Source organism: Panthera tigris, chromosome A1 (genome assembly GCF_018350195.1).
Source record: "Panthera tigris isolate Pti1 chromosome A1, P.tigris_Pti1_mat1.1, whole genome shotgun sequence".
Classification (NCBI taxonomy): domain Eukaryota; kingdom Metazoa; phylum Chordata; class Mammalia; order Carnivora; family Felidae; genus Panthera; species Panthera tigris.
In genome coordinates, this window is record NC_056660.1 from 151,279,107 (window position 1) to 151,297,644 (window position 18,538).

Sequence of the window (18,538 nt, forward strand, 5' to 3'; positions counted from 1 at the left end):
AAGTAATACAAATAATGGGGGAATTGTGAAGATTACATAAATTAATCCAGTTAAAGCATTTGTTATAATGCCTGGCACATGGTAAGTTCTCACTAATTCTTGGCTGCTGTGTTGCTGTTGTTATCTTGTTCACTAAGAAGTAAAGGAAAGCAACACGTTAATGTCTAGATAGAATTTCCTGCATTCTGGGCAAAAGAAACGTAAATATTGGGAGGAGACAAACTCATTCAATGCAGACTTTATTAGATGCAAACATGGGCCAAAGGCTACATGTTCTCAGTTAGTGATACAACCCATGTGCTCTAGCTGTTTCCACACCCACTTTCAGAGAAAGAAACTGGGACTCTCAGAAGTTACATACCTTGCTCTAAGATACATGGGTAGTAGCTGGCAAAGCTGGACTTTGTTTTATGAGACTCCCAACACACAGGCTCTTTTCTCTACTATAACCGTTGGCCCAAAATAAAAGTGTGTTATTATTCAAAAAAAGACACAAACCACCTTTGAATTTAAATTAAAAACTCAAATTCCTATTAGTAAATATCAATATGAGAAAGATAATGAGAATTAAGTATGCAACTTTTTATAAAGGTACAACTCACCATCATGTCATTTGTGACTTATCTCGCAATGACCCCCATCAAAGTGGCAGTTTTAGTTACCCTATTTCCACAAATGAGGCAGTGAAATTCAGGAACCAGATGTCTCCCCCATTAACATGCAGCTGTAAGTGTTGAAGTCAGGACTAAAACCCAATCTACTAGGGTGGCCATGACAAACTACTACAGACTGGAGCCTTAGACAACAGAAACTTATTTTCTCACAGTTCTGGAGACTGAAATTCCAAGATCAAGATGACAGCTGGTTATATTTCTCCTGAGGCCTCTACTTGGGGTGCAGGTGGCTGCCATTTAATTGTGTCCTCACAGCGTTTTCTCGTGTGTATATAGCCCTAGTGTCTCTTCCACTTCTTACAAGGACATCAGTCATATTCGATTAAGGCCCCACCCTTGTGACCTAATTTAACCTATATTACTTCTTTAAAGACCCCGCATCCAAATATAGTCACAGTGTGGATCTGATTTCAACATATGAGTTCAGTTCATTGATACTAGGCTTTCTCATTTTGGCACTATCTGTATTGTTAGTCAAGTTGCTTTGCTGGGAGTACTTTAACAATTGTTATGTTTTTGAACGTTTATTTATTTTGAAAGACAGTCCATTCTATTATTTTTGATGGTGAAAGAAATATACAAAGTGTGATACCAGATACATTGATAAAGATCAACAAATACTTGAAAAAGTTTAAGAATTTTCAAAATACAGTAACTCACATACAGACACTTGGGGTTTACTCCACCATAATATTGTAACAATATGAGAGGAAAGCCTAATCCTAGCTAATATAATAACCTCAAAGGCCAAGAAGTATCAGGAATTGAAAATCCCTTCTACATATGTACAAGGAGGAGACAATGATGGGCAATCCCTTATCCTAATACCTCCAAATTTGAAACTTTCTTTTTTTAAAAAAATTTTAACGTTTATTTATTTTTGAGAGAGAGAGAGCATGAGCAGAGGAGGGGCAAAGAGAGAGGGAGACACAGAGCCCGACTTGGGGCTCAAACTCACAAACTGAAATCACAACCTGAGCCGAAGTCAGATGCTTAACCTAAGCCTGAGCCACCAGGAGCCCCAAAACTTTCTAAAGTGCAGGCAAGACTCTATGGGTCAAATCAACCTTCACATACCTACACATACCAGATTAGATTAATAGCTGCTTATGCTGAATGAGTCAATGGATGATTCACTGGACTACCGCTTACTCTTGGAATCAGGTGGATTCTGTGACAGTCTGATTTGTTTGCATTTAGCAACAGTGTGAACCAAGTAAAGGAAGCTATTATGGTAGCAGCTGGAGAAGAAATCTGTAGAGAGATGCAAGAAAATCTTTCAACACTTAGTGAACGTAGGTAGAGAGCATTTAATATGGACATCACTATAAATGATTTGAGCTTCAATATTGGTTTTTAAAAACACAGTCTGCACTGTGGTATTTTTATAGTCAGTGTCAAGCACAGTCGTTTTTAGTTACAGCTTGCATAACAGTTCAAGATAAATCAAAGTGAACTGTTCTGAAGAAAAAAAAATAGCACATATTTGCCAGTACTGTAATCACTGCTCTGGCCAAAGGCTACTTTGCACTGTGTCTACATAACACTCATTCGACAAATATTTATTAAGTGTTGATTATTTGCCAAATACTGTCCTAGGTGCTGGGAATATATCAATGAATAAAACACAGTCCCAACATGCACTATGTCTATAGCATCTTCTAGGCAGAAAAGCAATGGCAATAGAGGGTGGTAAGTGCTACGTGACATCAGAATTGCATACTCTGTGTTCTGGAGAAGAAGGCAGCATCTGCGCTCCTCTTGGCTAGGAGACTGAGGGTAAGTTTTCCGGAGGAGAGGATGTCTGAAGTTCAGATCAAGGGCCAAGAAAGAGTTGCCAGAGGGAAACTTCTGAGACAAGGGCTAAGTATCTTCAGTGTACTGAAGGTCAAAGTAAAACACAGCAGGGGGAAGCCATTTAGCATGATTGGAAAAAAAGAGTGGAAAGCAGGGAGAGTTGAGAGACAAAGCTGAAAAAAATTTTAAGAGGATGTGCACACAATGAAGAGGAGTTTGTATTTCACTCCGATTCACTCTGGGTGTACTATGCAAAAATGGATGTAGTGGGAAGACCAGATGGGGCTGATGCAATAATGGAAACATAAGGTTATGGTAGCCTGAACAAAAATATTAAGTGGACCAATCTGATACGTTTTGAAGAGGTAATACTGACAAAATAGGTGACTGAACGTGGAAAGTGAGGAAGATAAAGAACTACATATATTCCCAGTTTTCTAGATTAGGCAATTTATGAATCACAGTGTCATTAACTAAGAACAAGGAACCAGTGGGAAGAAAAATGGTCAGTGGTACGTGTGAAATACTCTTTGACTTTGTTTATTCAAACAATCTTTACTGGACGCCTACTCTGTGCTTAGAATTGTGGTAAACACTGGATGTAGTGGTAAACAATACGAATGAATCCCTGTAGCTTACCGTCTAGCAATTTCCATAACTGGGTGGCAAGATCTAGAAGGTGAGTGGCTCATTATACGGGTTTAGTGGTTTTTAGTACCAGGGTGATATCTGACACCATTGAAGAGGACAGAACATCCTCTGAAGAAGGAAAGAAGAAAAGAGGTTTAAATTTTACAGGGCCACTATGCATGATGGACAAATAGATGATATGAAGCCTTCAGTAAAAAACGATAAGTGGTCAGGGACATCTGAGGAGTACCAGAAGAGAATATTGGCTACCTGGCAGATTAGTGTACAGAGTCAATCCAGGTTGCTATGGTACAAAAGCATATAGTTTTTTCTCAATTATTTGATGCCTATCCTCTTCCCATTGAGCTTCATAAATAAGGCTACATTTAATACTAGGTAGCAGGAATAGAGATATGGACAAATAATCCAAAAGAAATATAGAGAAACATGAGAGGAAAAATTCTTTCCTCTCATGGTATAACAAAAAGAATGCTTTTCCCCCCCCCCAGAAGGAAACTGAATTCCAGCCCTATACATGATTATGCAACCAAATAATGGTACAATAAATCCATCAAACTACTAATTCCTCTACAATTTTATATTTTACGGTTTTTTGTTTCTGTCTCAAACATTTCTAAATAGAAATTCTCTTAGGCTATTTATAATATTGATGAGGCAAAATTTTATTAGTGCTATGTGTCAGACAGTAAGTGACCCACATGCATTTATTTTAATTCACTCATTCCAATAATCTTTTGAGATAGTTTAAGAAACTAGGGTTTGGGAAAGTGGAGTAACTTGCCAAAGATCCCATGACAATTAAATTAGTGGCAGCTGGGCTTGAACCAAGATACGCCTGACTCCAAATATGTGTTACAAGTGGATTTATTCTGTGCCAATACCTCTATGGAGATAAAAAAAAAAATGCTTTGGGGTTTGCCATTCAAAAGGGAAGATCTGCATTATGCTCAGAATCAATTTTAATCTTGTTATAAAACCAAATAATGTATTATTACACATCATTCATTAAAATTACATAATGCCCTCATCCTGATCAACAGATAACCTCCATAAATGTGAAAACAACTTCATACAGTATTTTTCTCCTATGAATTTTTTAAAGAGCTAATTTATTCATGAGCAAAAAATGAATAAAAGCACCTCCTTACCAGGAGATCATATTGTTAACATGAATCATTGTTTGCCTGATGGAGCTAGACAGTGTCTACTGGGATTGTATTTTATTTTATAGGCAACTGCCAATCATGGAGGAAAAGTTACATGTTAAAAAAAAAAAAAGTGGTCATTGATCACTGGGTGTCAATTCTCTTTTTGAGGAATACCAGTACTTTCTTTGCTTCCCTTAAATCACTTAGATTTACCTCTCAGTGTCTTTATTATTCTATCCTCCTCTATATAGCGTGGAGTCCAGTAACACTTCCTCCTAGAGGTATCTGTGTCCCCCTCCCAATAGGATATGAAGTCCTAATCCTACTACCTCAAAATGCAACCCTATTTGGAAATGAAGTAGTTGCAGATGTAAATAGTTAGGTTACAATGAGGTCATTAGGGTGGGCTCCTAATCCAACAAGACTGGTGTCCTTATAAGAAGACAGCCAGAGCACCTGGGTGGCTCCGTGGATTAAGTGTCTGACTTCGGCCCAGGTCATGATCTCACAGTTAGTGAGTTTGAGCCCTGCATCAGGCTCTGTGCTGATGGCTCAGAACCTGGAGGCTGCTTCGGATTCTGTGTCTCCCTCTCCCTCTGTCCCTTTCCCACTCATGTTCTGTCTCTCTCTCCGTCAAAAATAAATGTTAAAAAAAAAAAAGAAGAAGAAGAAGACAGCCACAGAAGAAGCCATGTCGAATTGTGCCGATGTAAGGCAAGAAACTCCAAAGACTGCCAGTCATCCACAGAGGCTAAGAGAAAGGGATGCAAGTGATTCCTCCCTAGAGCCTTCAGAGGTAGCATGGTCCTGGTGCACCTTGATTTCAGAATTTTAGCCTCCAGAATTGTGAGATAATAGGTTTCTGTTGTTTTAAGCCACCAATTTGTGGTATTTTGTTACAACTCTTCCAGGAAACCATTTATGGGAAACCATTTTTTCCCACTGTGTTTGCCATCATAGTCAACTTTGCAGCACTGAATACTCTTGGACAATTTAAAGTTAATAGATTCATAGAAATGCTAAGAGGTTGAAGGGGAACTCCAGGTCATGTGGTCCAATCTCCTATACCCTAAGCATTTCTTTTGGAAGCATTCTTGACAGATGATTATAAAACCCAACTCTGACTGGTTTAAGCAAAAAAGTAATGAATTCACATAACATAACAGTCCATGAATGGTATCAATTTTGGAAGTAGCTGGATAAAGAAATCAAAATATATCACTAAATAAATCTCTTACCTTTCCTTCCTCAAGGCGGGCTCTAATGACCATGACCTTCATCCTGTCTGGTAGAACACAGAGATGAAGAAATGTCAGGCATTATAGCATCAACCAAATAAGAAGAAAATCCTCAGTGTCTTGGCAAAATGCATGAATTTAATAAATAGTCAATTTGGTGGGGTTACACACTCACTTTTTAAATAATCACGGCTACTTCAAGGAACAGAAAATCTACACCTAAAGCACATAGAAGTGTTAATGCCCCTAAACTGAGAAAAGAGGTGGAACTTGACAGAAAGTTCTGGGTGCTCTCGACATTGTAAGGGCGACATTGTTGGGCAGGGAGCCAACTGATATCCACTAGATAAAAACAAATTCAATTAAAGTATGCAGCTACATATATGTAGGAAAATGTTTATTCCTCCTCAGCTACTTGAGAAAGTTTCATAAGAACAGTTTTCCTCCTAGGTCTGAAACAATAGAGAAGGTACAAGTTATCTACACAGATATACAAAATGACTGGAGTATCATAAATTAACTGCAAAGCCCGAATGAGGTGATAGTTTTAAGATATGAAGAGTAGGAATTAGTAGGAAGTAAGGATGGAAAGAGGGGTCTGTGGCAGGCTGGCAAAGGCAAGGAATGCCGCTGGGAGCAGTGCTACCTTTACAGTCAGAGCCATCAAGGTTCAGACCAAGACTGGCTAAGATTGGTTCTCAAAGAGTGACTTGAGGGATATATTGAAGAAGAAAGCGATTGGAGATCACCAATGACCATTTAAAGTAAAAACGAAGACATGGATTAGGACTAAGGAGGTGCCAATTGAGCATCAACTTGGCACTCTGCAGGGTTTGATGGCAGATGAGGGAATAGTGACAAGTACCTCTGAAATGTCTTTAGTAATCAATGGGAGAAGACAGCGCCTTTAACCAAAGCAGGAGCTGATTTAAGAAATAAGAAAACAGTGAAAAAGAGATAATGAGTTCAGTTTTGGACACAACTGACTTGATGGTATTTAAATATATTCATGTTAAGATATAAAAAAAATGCAGTTAGAAATATATGTCTGAAATTCCTGAGAAATCCAGAGATTCAAATGTTAGAGTTCTTTTGCAGGCCAGCACGTAACTTGAAGTGAGAACAGTCCAAAAGGCAAACTAAACGGATCTTTAATTCCTCCTTTGCCACAAAGCATAAAAATCCTTCACTGAATTTATTTCACTGAAAATTTCCCCCAACTCAGGGTGCTCTACATTTTTGTCTTTTGTGTCATTCTTTGTTTTTAGACCCCCAACCTCCTTGGGGTAAGGACTTTGTCATTAATTTAGCACAGCTGAATATATTACATGGTGCCATGTATATTTATAGAAGTTTGCTAAGTAATGATGATTCAGATTTGGTAATCAGCACTTGAGATGATCATATGGTTATGCAGATCAACACTTACTATGCAAAAATCATTTCCTATAGGGGCAGATGTGCTGGTCTCCCTCTGGTAAATTTTTAGATCAGTAAATTTCTTGCACTCTGAAAGTCAATTTAGGATTATGCCTTTGATTGTCGTCTTGTTGGCTAAGGGAACCAAGACTGCAGTATCTTTCTATGATGCTAAGCTGCTGAAGGTAAATAATGCTGATGGATTTAACAGCAATTAATTCTAATAATTTAAATGTGGTAAAATAATTTATTGATCTAATAGCATAGTGATTTCACTTCTCCAAGTCAAAAAAAAATAGTGGCTGAAACACTTTAAAATATTTAGTATCTAGTCGTACAAATGCAGTTCCTATGTTAAGGCATATTGAGATTCCGTTTGAAATTGGAAAAAAAGAATTTTTGTTACATTTTTTGGAATATGACAAATGTTTCCAGATTTCAGATTTTAACTTCTCTCTAAAAATAAAAGGGGGAGTGTTTCATAATCTCTTTCTTTCAAAATTCCAGAAACATCTGAACTGTTATTTTAAAAATATTGGTAAAGACTCTGAATTAATTTATTCAGACTCTATTAAATAGTTTTTCTATCAACCTAAGATAGGTGGATACTGATGCAAATGAGTAAGAAAGCGAGAGTGGTATGTAGTAGTAAAGGGGGAAAAAAAGGAAAGATGGGAGAGAGAGAGAAATTTGGAGAAATGGAGTTTTTATTCTAGAATACTGAGATGCAACTGTGACAAAGTAAATTACATTAGAAGCAAGTCTCAGGTAATACAATTTTCTTTTTTTTATTTTTATATATCTAGAGAGAAAGCGTGTGAATGGGGGAAAGGCGCAGGGGGAGGGAGACAGAGAGCGAGAATCTGAAGCAGGCTCCATGTTCAGCATTACCCCAATGCAGGGCTCAATTCCACGACCCTGACATCAAAATCAAGACTCTGATGCCCAACCCACTAAACCACCCAGGTACCCCTGTAAGGGAATTTTCATGATTAAATTTTTCAACATGCTTTGAAGTGAGATTTTGCCATAATTTCACACCTGACCTCTCAGAAGTTAACCATTCCTGCTTATTTGTCACAATCATCAGTACCAGCTGACTAAAATCTTAGTGGTATCTATGGATATGAAGTTGATAGACAACGCTAGCCTGATTTTTTAAAACTAGTAATTAAGTGACATTATATCACTCATCCCCCAAAACAACCTCAATAATAACACAAATGTGTTCAAGTATCCAATTATATTCCAGGGTGAATGTAAAAATGACACAACAGAAAGTATTAACAGAGATGATGACAGTTCCACAGTAATAGCTCCTTCAAGCACCAAACATGATTAAATCTGAGGTTTAATGGTCTTCCCCTTCCTACTGCATCATGGGAAATGGTTGGTAGAGAGGAAGGCAGGAAACAAATATTTTGCTTGTGTATGTGTTGTATTTAAATTTCTCTTTTTAATGTTTATCTTTGGAATCAACTAGAGTAAAAACTGTAAAAAAAAAATCCTTTAATACGAGAGTGGTTTTCTTCTTTCCTTTATTGTTACTGATACTGTATTATACAGAATCATGCGAAGGAACAGCTTGCTATTTATGTGTTTTTGGAGAGCATAGCTGAAAAATGTAGGTCTACCCATTCTTGATGGGGATAAGTGACTAAAAAGCAATGTGAAAATTCAGAGTATCTGCTCCCCTGTGCCAACGGTATATTGATTATAAGTTAGAAATACTCAGAAAATGAGGTTTGCTGGCATCCAGTGTGTTTATTCTCAACATCCCCCAAATGGATCAGATGGGAGATTATAAAAAAGGGACACATTTGAGATCAAAAGACAAAACCAGACAATTTGTGGGTGGTCCCACAGAGTAGAGTGAACTAATAGAGCTAGGCCACAAAACACCAGAACGGCTAGAATATACATGATGCTGAGGCAAAGAGAAAGAAATCTGGCAAGTTTTTGATTCCCCCTCCTAAATATTCCATTCTGTTGATGAGACTGTTTCTACAGCACAGGTCAAAGGGGAGTAGGACACCTTTCTTGTGTGTGTACTTTTCTAGAGACAACTATGTAGGGCAGCATCCACAGTGAGCACTTTAAAACTTGTAAATGCATGAAACAGTTTTTTTTTTAATTTCATAAGCATTATATAAATAAAAGCAGCAAAGTCCCAATCTATTCCTTCTAGTGGCTAGAATGCTGGCATGTGATTAGATGGAAAAAAAGAACTTACACTACCTCCGAAATGAAAATTTTGAGACACAGTGAGAAAGCATTAATGACTTCTTCAAACTTTTAGATGAGCAGTTTTAAGGAATTGTTCAGAAGTCTTATAATGATAGTTGTAAACTTACACACGTCAGGGTCATTCATTGCCTGCCTTGTGTAAAAAGATAGGATCGATAACGTTGTAACAGGCTTACATTGAAACACTCAAAAGTAATATTATATGAAAATGTACTTATTTTGTCAAAATCTAAGGAATGTGAAGTTGCAATAGACATTTGTACCAATTTGTCTGCTGTGATTAGACGATGTTAGATTTTATATATCATATTCTTTGCTCGTTATCAGAGAGAAGAGAAGGTGAGAAGAGGTGAAAGTACTCTAGTTTTAAAACATATCTGTATTTATCTTGCCCCCCCTCAAGGCCCATTCATGGGTTACAATTGTTGGGTAAAATGTCCTTAATTCCTAACCACAATAAAGCCAGATCTGGCTGTTTATTAGTAATTTGCCTTCTATGTTACAGGTTTCATTAAATAAGCATGTGTCACTCCTCCTTTTCAACTGTGAAGCTAAATATTAATAAATGAATAAGAGAATCATGTGTCCTCATATAATCTCTGCTTATAATTATCTCCTTTTCATTTATTAACTATTGATTTTACCCCACACCTATATGGGAGTGGTAAGCACCAGAGGCAAACCATGAAGCAGATTTTCTCTCTAAAGGTCCAACTCAACTGTACCCCTCAGTGACTGTTGCTATTCCTCGATACAGGCTCAGGATTGTTGGATGTCTAGATTTTCAGAGGAGTCATTTTTTTGTTTGTTTTGATTAACTCTCAGTGTAAGAGCAAAATACGTATCTAGGATGAACTATTACTTGTTACCTCTTGCATAGAGGTGAATCGGCCAACAAGAGCTTATCAAGTTTACAAACTTGGACTTAATGATAACACGAGAATGCCATGTCAGGGATGGGGGATTTTCTTTATTAAAGAACTTGTCCTTTTTGGCTCTTGATCCATCTATTCTCACTGCACACCTTCTCCCCTCCACCCCCCTTACTCTTCCTATACCTTCCCTTCTGCCTTTCTCAGTTTCTCTACCTATCACTCCATTTTTCTTTTGTCTTCTTACCTTGCTTTCTTTCTTACAAACACAGACTATACCTCTACTCCAATCTCTGACGTAATACACACCCTTTCTCTCACATCTCTTTTCATCCATTATTCCCTCTTTATCCTGCATCCTGTTTTCCTAATGACTCCTGTTTTTCCAAAACACGTGTTCCTCTACAGGGTAAGAATCTTCCTTCTACCTCTATTTTTCCTTTGAACTCCGATTCTCTCTCATCACTAAAGTTCTTGAAAAGACAGTCATGTTCATTGCTTTTATATGCACGTCATTCACATACTTATCCTTAAATGAAACAAAGGCAGCCTTTGAGGTTCTTCTCCCAAAGGTGTGTCTATCTTTTCTCTAAGTTCTTTGACTTTCATTTTGCATATGAGGATTAGTCTTCCCAATTTTCCTGGAATCAGTCTCCTGCCTTTAATTTTTGTGACATATCATTATCCTTCTACATGCATTTATTTTTTTCTTTTTTAAATTTTTTTAATGTTTATTTATTTTTGAGACAGAGAGAAACAGAGCATGAAAGGGGGAGGGGCAGAGAGAGAGGGAGGCACAGAATCGGAAGCAGGCTCCAGGCTGTGAGCCATCAGCCCAGAGCCCGACGCGGGGCTCGAACTCATGGACCGCGAGATCGTGACCTGAGTTGAAGTCGGTCGCTTAACCGACTGAGCCACCCAGGCGCCCCTCTTCTACATACATTTAAATTTAATTTTGAAAAGTGTTTGGCATAATTTTTATGATACTTTGTGTTTTAAGTCATAAAACTAATAATACATGTTAATTAAAAGTTGAAGAATGTATGAAATCTTTGCAATAAATGGTGCTGGTACAACTGGACATTTACATGCCCAAACCTGCACTCAAAAGAGTGAGGTTGAACCCCTACACATCATACCACATACAACAATTAAGTCAAAAGTGATAATAGGCTTGAAAGTAAGAGCTAAAACTGTAAGATTTTTAGAGAAAAGCATAGATGTAAATCCTCATGATTTTGGATGACACAATGTTTTCTTGAATAGGACACCAAAAGTAAAAGTAAAAGTAGATACATTGACCTTCACCAAATAAAAAACTTTTTTGATGCAAAGGACACCATCAAAAAGTAAAAAAACAAACAAAAAAAACAAAAACAAGAAAATCTCCCATAAAATCTGAGAACATATTTTTAAATCATATATCTGATAAGGGACTTGTATCCAGAATATATAAGGTACCCTTACAACTCAACAAGAGACAAATAACCCAGATTTAAAATTGGCAGTGAATTTGAATAGACATTTCTCCAAAGAACATATATACAAATGGCCAATAAGCAAATGAAAATATATTCAACATCATTAGTCATTAGGGAAATAAAAATAAAAACCACAATGAGATATCACTATGCATCCAGAAAGATGGCTAGAATAAAAAAGACAAAAACAAGTGTTGACAAAAAAGTAGAGAAATTAAAATCCTCAAACATTGTTGGGAGGATTATAAAATAATGCAGCCACCTTGAAAAACAGTTTGGCAGTTGTTTGAAATGTTAAAAATAGTTACCATGCAATCAAGCAATTCTACTCTTAGGTATATACCCAAGAGAATGAAAGTGTATGTTCACACAAAACTGGTTCACAAATGTTCATAGAACATTACTCTTAAGCTAAAAAGTGCAAATAACCCAAATGCTTAATGGATAAACAAAATGTGATATATCCATACAACTGAGTATTATTTATCAATAAAAAAGAATGAAGTACTGATATATGCCACACCACATAAAAACCTTAAAGATATTATAATAAGGTAAAGAAGTCAGTCACAAAAGGACACATATCATGTTATTCCATTTATATAAAATTTCTATAATTGGTAAATTCATCATTGTTCCATTATTAATAGAATTGACAATTAGTAGTTCCTAGCTAATATGAGGACTAGAAAATAGGAAGGCATTGCTAAGGGGATTTTTTTTTTTTTTAGATTACTGAAAATGCTCTAAAATTAGATAATGGTGATGGTTGTGCACATTTGTGAACATACTAAAAACCACTAAAATGTGTATTTTTAAAGTGTGAATGTGTCGGCTTATGAACTGTATTTCTAAAGCTATTAGCAAAAAATGCAGGAGAATCCAAAGAAGAAAATAAAAATCTCCATGAACTCAATATCCATAGATGATGGCTCTGAACTTCGAGAAACAGTACAGATGCTAGAGTCACCCAGACCTGCAATCAAATCCTATCCTTTTCATTTACTAATGCATTTGTGGCTAAGTGATTTAATTTTTCGGACTTACTCTTTATTTTATCTGTAAATGAATGCATTAGTAAGGATAAAATAAACTTGTCACAAATAAACTCTGAAACGTAATAAATAAGGTTTTTTATTCGGGGCGCACATAATGGTCTACGAAGTTTGGGTTCATGTTAATGGCAGCTCTTTTCAGTGCTTTGGGGACCCAGGCTTCTTCCAGGTTTTGACTGCTAATTTCTAGGGCAGAGATTGATAAACTTCTTTTGTAAAGGGCCAGATAGTAAATATGCTCACCTTTACAAGCCAGACCTCTGTTGAAACTCCACTCCCCGTTGTAGCACAGAACAGCCATAGGCGCTATGTAAGTGAACTGGCATGGCTACATTCCAACCAAACTCTTTACAGAACATGCAGGAGAGATGGTCTGGTCAATGGACCATAGTTTGCCAACCCCAGCTCCAGAGTCTTGTATCTATCTAGCACAACAGCAAAGAAGGTGTGGAGGAACCTGCCTCTTTGAGGCTCAGCTTACAAGTTGTACGCATTATTCTGCTCAAGTCTCTCAGTGACAACAAGTCAATACCATATAAGATCATATCTACCTGAAAGAGAAAACAGGAAATGCTAATGACTAAGCATTCACTTTCTAGCTTCAACTATTACTTTTCAAGGGAAGTGGATCTGGTGAAGTTACTCATCTTTAATACACCTTATGGTGCCCTTGTGAAGATTAGTAATAGCATCTATAAAGTGCCTTGAACATAAAAAGCATATCACTATATACTCCAGTTTTTATCATTCTGATCATGCACATTGTTAACACAACTCTAATCTCCTTTGGGCACAATTCCTGTCTTCTTAATTGTGTTTTAATTATTATTCTCTTTCCTTAAAATGTGTTCTACTGTTATTATCCACAGACCCTTTCTCTGTTCTTCACTCAATTCTAAAAATCTCTTAACTTTCAGTGTGCAAAGATAGCACTATTTTCTATATTCTATGGCCTTCCAAGTTCAAGACTTCTGAATCTTTTCTGGCTTGCCTTTGCATAGTTATTGATTTCCTGTATCCACCATTTTTTTACTATAACTTGTATGCCTTTCTTTTTGTTCCTGTTTCCAATTTCTATTGTCATGTGTCTTCGCTTCTCAGGGCTTCTGTAACAAAGTACCACAAACTGGGTTGCTTAAAATAGGAGAAATTTACATCTCACAGTTCTGGAGGCTAGAAGTCCAAAATCATGGTGTTGGCTGGGCCACACTCCCTCAGAAGCCCTTGGGAGAATCCCTCCCTAACTCTTCCTAGCTGCTGGTCATTTGTTGACAATCTTTAGGGTTTCTTGGCTTGGTGCAATGCTAATCTCTACCTTTGTAGTCACGTGTTACTGCATGTTAGTGTTCACATGACCATCTTCTTAAAAGGACATCCTTTATATTGGGTTACCAGCCCATTCTACTCCAGTATGACCTCATTTTAATTAATTACATCTGCAGTGACCCTATTTCTGAATAAGACCACATTCTGAGGTACTGGGGTTAGAACTTCAATGTATCTTTTTGGAGGGAACATAATTCAACTCATAATATGGTGGCTCAAGCATGTATTTGCTAGACCACTACTGTAGCCTTTTACTTGTTTTGTTTGCTTCTTTTTTAAATGCTCCATTATTTTCTTATTTCAATACACTTTTCAAGGTCAGAAAACCTCTTCTAACATGGCATGAGTATAACGGACTAGGCTTTGAATCAGAAGCTCAGTAGCATTTGGTAAATAACTTAATTCCCTAAATATCAGATATTTCCTCTGTTAAACAGAAATAACAGTACCTGCTTCGTGGCATTGTCATGAGGATTAAATGAGGTCATGCAGGGGACCACACCCACCATACAGAATGCCTGATATGCAGTCAAGGGTTTCCTCAATAGTGTCCCTGAATTCATAACTTTAATTGTACAATTCTATTACTCCAAAGTGTTAACATCATAGACTTGTTGTATTTCTTTAAATGTCCAATGGAGATTAGCATTGCCTTGCCCCTAAGTGACACTCAATAATCATTTACTTTATGAATTTTTGAAGGCAATGCATTTAATTTAAGAAGCTACTACACAACTCCAAATAAGAGAAAAAAGTGCGAGGAAATTAGGTCAAAGACAGAAATAAGAAAATAAGTATATAGGGCAAGGTTGAACTCATTAGTATTCTTCTTTAGGAATCATACCAACAATGTTTAGCTTATATAAGAAATATGTACACTATTTCAAAGTTGGCTGTTGAAGGTAAAAAAATCTGTTTTGTATTTTAAAGTAAGCAAAAAGTCCCTTTAAATAACAACATGGCATTGAGACCTCAGCATTTTCTTGTTTTTACCCCAGTAGCAATCTGCTTTCATGCATACTCCACACATAGTACCGATTCCTCCACATTCTTTTTCTCAGAAAAACCTCATGGAAGGCTAAGTAGTATTGGTCTCCTATCTTTTATCTTCTAATGTATGAAATCTGAAAACAAATTATTAAGTTTCAGAGCTTAAAGAAGACTTAATGATAATTCCAATCCTTTATGGAGAAGAAATATTACCTGGAATAATTATTTCATTGAGATCATGCTGCTATTTGGTGCCCAAACTGAGATGAGAAACCAGGACGCCTGTCAAGTGCTCATTCTTTTTTCCCATAGAGCCTTGCAGTCCAACTGAAGACAATCAAGAGGAAATCCATGGGTGATCCCGGGGATGAGAACTCTGCTGAAGCCCTCCTACTCTGACATCGTGGTTGTGTAGTGGACATCTCGCAGACTCATCCTGCACAAAAAACATCAACAATGCTTTAGCAAAATAAGTAATCTGTACATATATTAAGGCTGGCATTAACGAATTATAAACAGCTAACTCAGAAAAAAAATGGGAAAAGAGTGATTAAAATCTTTCTCTCTTTCATACTCTGTATACAGTGTTTCTCAAACTTTACCATGCGTGTAAATCACCTGAGGATTTTGTTAATGAAGACTGTGATTGAGTAGATCCAGGACAGAGCCTGAGAGTCCCCATTACTAACAAGCTCCTAGGTGATGTTGATGTCTATGATCCATGGACATACCTGGGACAGTATACTCAAGAATGCAGGTAGATTATAACTACCTCTCTGGTGTCTGGGGAGTGGCAGCCTGGTCTGTAGAAACCGCAATGACAATAGCACTTGCTATCTCTTGCCCTGCTTTGGTACTTAGCTCTATTGTACTTTAACGTTATATCCATTTTTTTTTTTTACACAGCTAGGAAAAAGCTTTTTATAGGAAGGGATCATGACTCAATTTTTTGCCTCTCCAGGGCCTATCAAATGTTGGTCACTTAGAAATGTTTATGTTTGATTACAATGTTAAAGAAAAAATATATTTGGAAGAAAACCTGTACTGAAACAGGGAAGTTTTTTTTTAAATACTCTTTTCTTGGCAATAATGTGAATCATTTTGTAATCTAGCCATATTATATGTGCTATGACATTAGAATTATGTCATATTGGAAAAAGAAGAGCCACGTCATGTCATAAAATATGTGATTTGCCTTATCATATACATTAATCTATGGTGTAATAGTGTTTTACTTATTTTGAAAGAGAAATACATAGTAATTCCATTTAAAATTTCATTCCTACCTGAAACTGGAAATGGTAAATCATGACTGATTATATGTAAAAAGTGTTTTGAATATGATAATGTTACAGAAAAGAAAATCAACTAAAAGTCAAACTATATCTAATAATTAACAATATTCTGGAAATTTATATTTAAAAAACAAAAAAACTGGTCTAACTCTTCAATACATCCAATGGTCAGTGTTTTGGTTTATAATTCCAATAATTGTTCCCTGTAACTTTCAATGTATGAAATTACACAACTTTGCTTAAAATGGCTGATATTTCCAATTCAAGTAAATATACTTGAATATATTTCAAGTAAACGTTTTAAATTAGTTTATTTTAATTCCAGTATAGTCAACATACAATAAAATATTAGTTTCAAGTGTACCATATAGTGTTTCAACATTACCTACCGCTTAAGATAAGTGTATTCTTTTCTGAGGAAATTTATTACCACACACAACTGGAGCTAGAGTGTATTCAAGGTGCCATATGACAGGGGTTCAATGACACTATCAAGAACTCATATTTGTTTTTTCAACCTACCTTCTATATCATGGGCCTCACTCAAAGGTTGGTTCTCTCATAGTGACACTATGGTAGCCAGAGGTGTCTGAGGGTTATTTATTGAATTCCGTAAGAACAGAGCATGTGAAAGATAAAACTCCATTCCTCTCAAAGTCCAGGACAGAGGTCATTTACTTCTACTGACTGGAAAGCCTGAGTCAAAGGCTTCTCCTGGTTAATGACAGTTGAGAGGGAGATGCCAGGCATTTGAATAGTCTAATTAGAATTCCCTCTGGAGGGGCGCCTGGGTGGCTCAGTTGGTTAAGCGGCCAACTTCGGCTCAGGTCATGATCTCGCTGTCCGTGGGTTGAGCCCCGCGTCGGGCTCTGTGCTGACAGCTCAGAGCCTGGAGCCTGTTTCAGATTCTGTGTCTCCCTCTCTCTGACCCTCCCCTGTTCATGCTCTGTCTCTCTCTGTCTCAAAAACAAATAAACGTTAAAAAAAAAAAAAAAAAAAAAAAAAAAAAAAAGAATTCCCTCTGGAAATGAGGATTTGTGTATGTCTCTGGGGGGAAAAATCAGAGCTCAGTTTGGAAAGAAAGCAATATGGGATTATTCCTAGACACACTCATTTCATAAAATCTGGCTTCTTTTACAAGATTCAGGGTTATGTAGCAATACATTTGTCCTGCCTTTTATTTTCACCGTCTTCTGACAATTAGTTGAAAGTGGTCAATAAAAACATAATGCATAGCAAATAGGTGCCAAGAGTGGAGGCTAGGGACTAGTTTTGCAAGTGATCATTGAATTGATACATGTAGTTGTGTTATAAGAATTCTGCTATCATAATCTTCTAACACAGGAAAAGAAGACTTATCAAAACCCCCCTACATTTAACATATACCATATGTTTCATTTATTAGCTCCAAAGGAAAATAAACAAGCAACATTTATTGTGTATCAACAAAGAAGAACACAGAAATTGGCAGTCTAAGGTGTCCATCTACATTTGAGTTATAGAGAAGATGACAAAAAGGACCCCAATTTTTTTCATTTACAAGAATGGAATGAATGAGAGGTATTTCCTAGAATAGCGTGGCATCTGAATGCCCACCAAGGATGTGAGGTCACTGGAAAAAACTCTGTCCTTGTAGTTTTTCTTTGGCACAGGAAAAACCGGGTGACAAAATTATACTCAGTTTATATGGGAACTATACTATCTTATTTGGGTGACTTTAACAATATTTTTTACTTCTGACTTGATATGCTACACTTGTGAGCCCATGTAAGAATGAGTCACGTCCTAACACATTTCTCTTGTAGCTTGTGGTTAGAGAGCTATCCTGAGTGATAGACAAAGGTAGGGGAGAAAGACTTTTTTCATACACACTGAGGATTCAATCTGCAAAAGAAGATGACCCTCAAAAACGAAATACTATTTTTCAAGGGTGACAGTCAGAAAGGTTAATGTCAGGAGTGACAGACACATGGCAGGGACATCAGCTAGCAGCATCAGTACCTTTGTCCTTGATCATAAAGTAACAATCAGTAGGTAAGGACTAAAGAATGCTGGATCCTGACAACTAATTTTACATATAACTATAAAGAGGGTAAGATAAAGGTCAAAATGTTCTATCAAAAGAAAACAATCTGTACAGACTGGTGACTAAGGTAACAAGTACTGAGGTTCAGAATAAAAGATCTCTGGAAATATTCCTCTAGCATGCCTAGCAACATGCTCTGCCTTTGTATTGACTGTTTCATTGTTTACTTTCTCCCTTAGCTTTCCATGAACAGCAGAGGCATACAGGGGTAGGGCCTTTAAGAAGCAAGAGAGTGGTGGGGGTTGGGGGCTTGGTGCAA

General features: G+C 36.9%; 1 long non-coding RNA gene across 1 annotated transcript in view; it reads right to left on the reverse strand.

The window, feature by feature from the left end:
* Window positions 1-1,790: 1,790 nt before the first annotated feature.
* The window catches only part of LOC122231463, a 279,324-nt gene continuing 262,576 nt past the window's right edge, over window positions 1,791-18,538 (reverse strand). Inside the window, exons 6-9 of the long non-coding RNA XR_006208725.1 lie at window positions 15,112-15,334; window positions 12,826-13,133; window positions 5,509-5,555; window positions 1,791-1,928 (exon numbers count right to left, since the gene is read on the reverse strand). This is a non-coding gene — a long non-coding RNA (uncharacterized LOC122231463). The remainder of the gene's footprint in view (window positions 1,929-5,508; window positions 5,556-12,825; window positions 13,134-15,111; window positions 15,335-18,538) is intronic.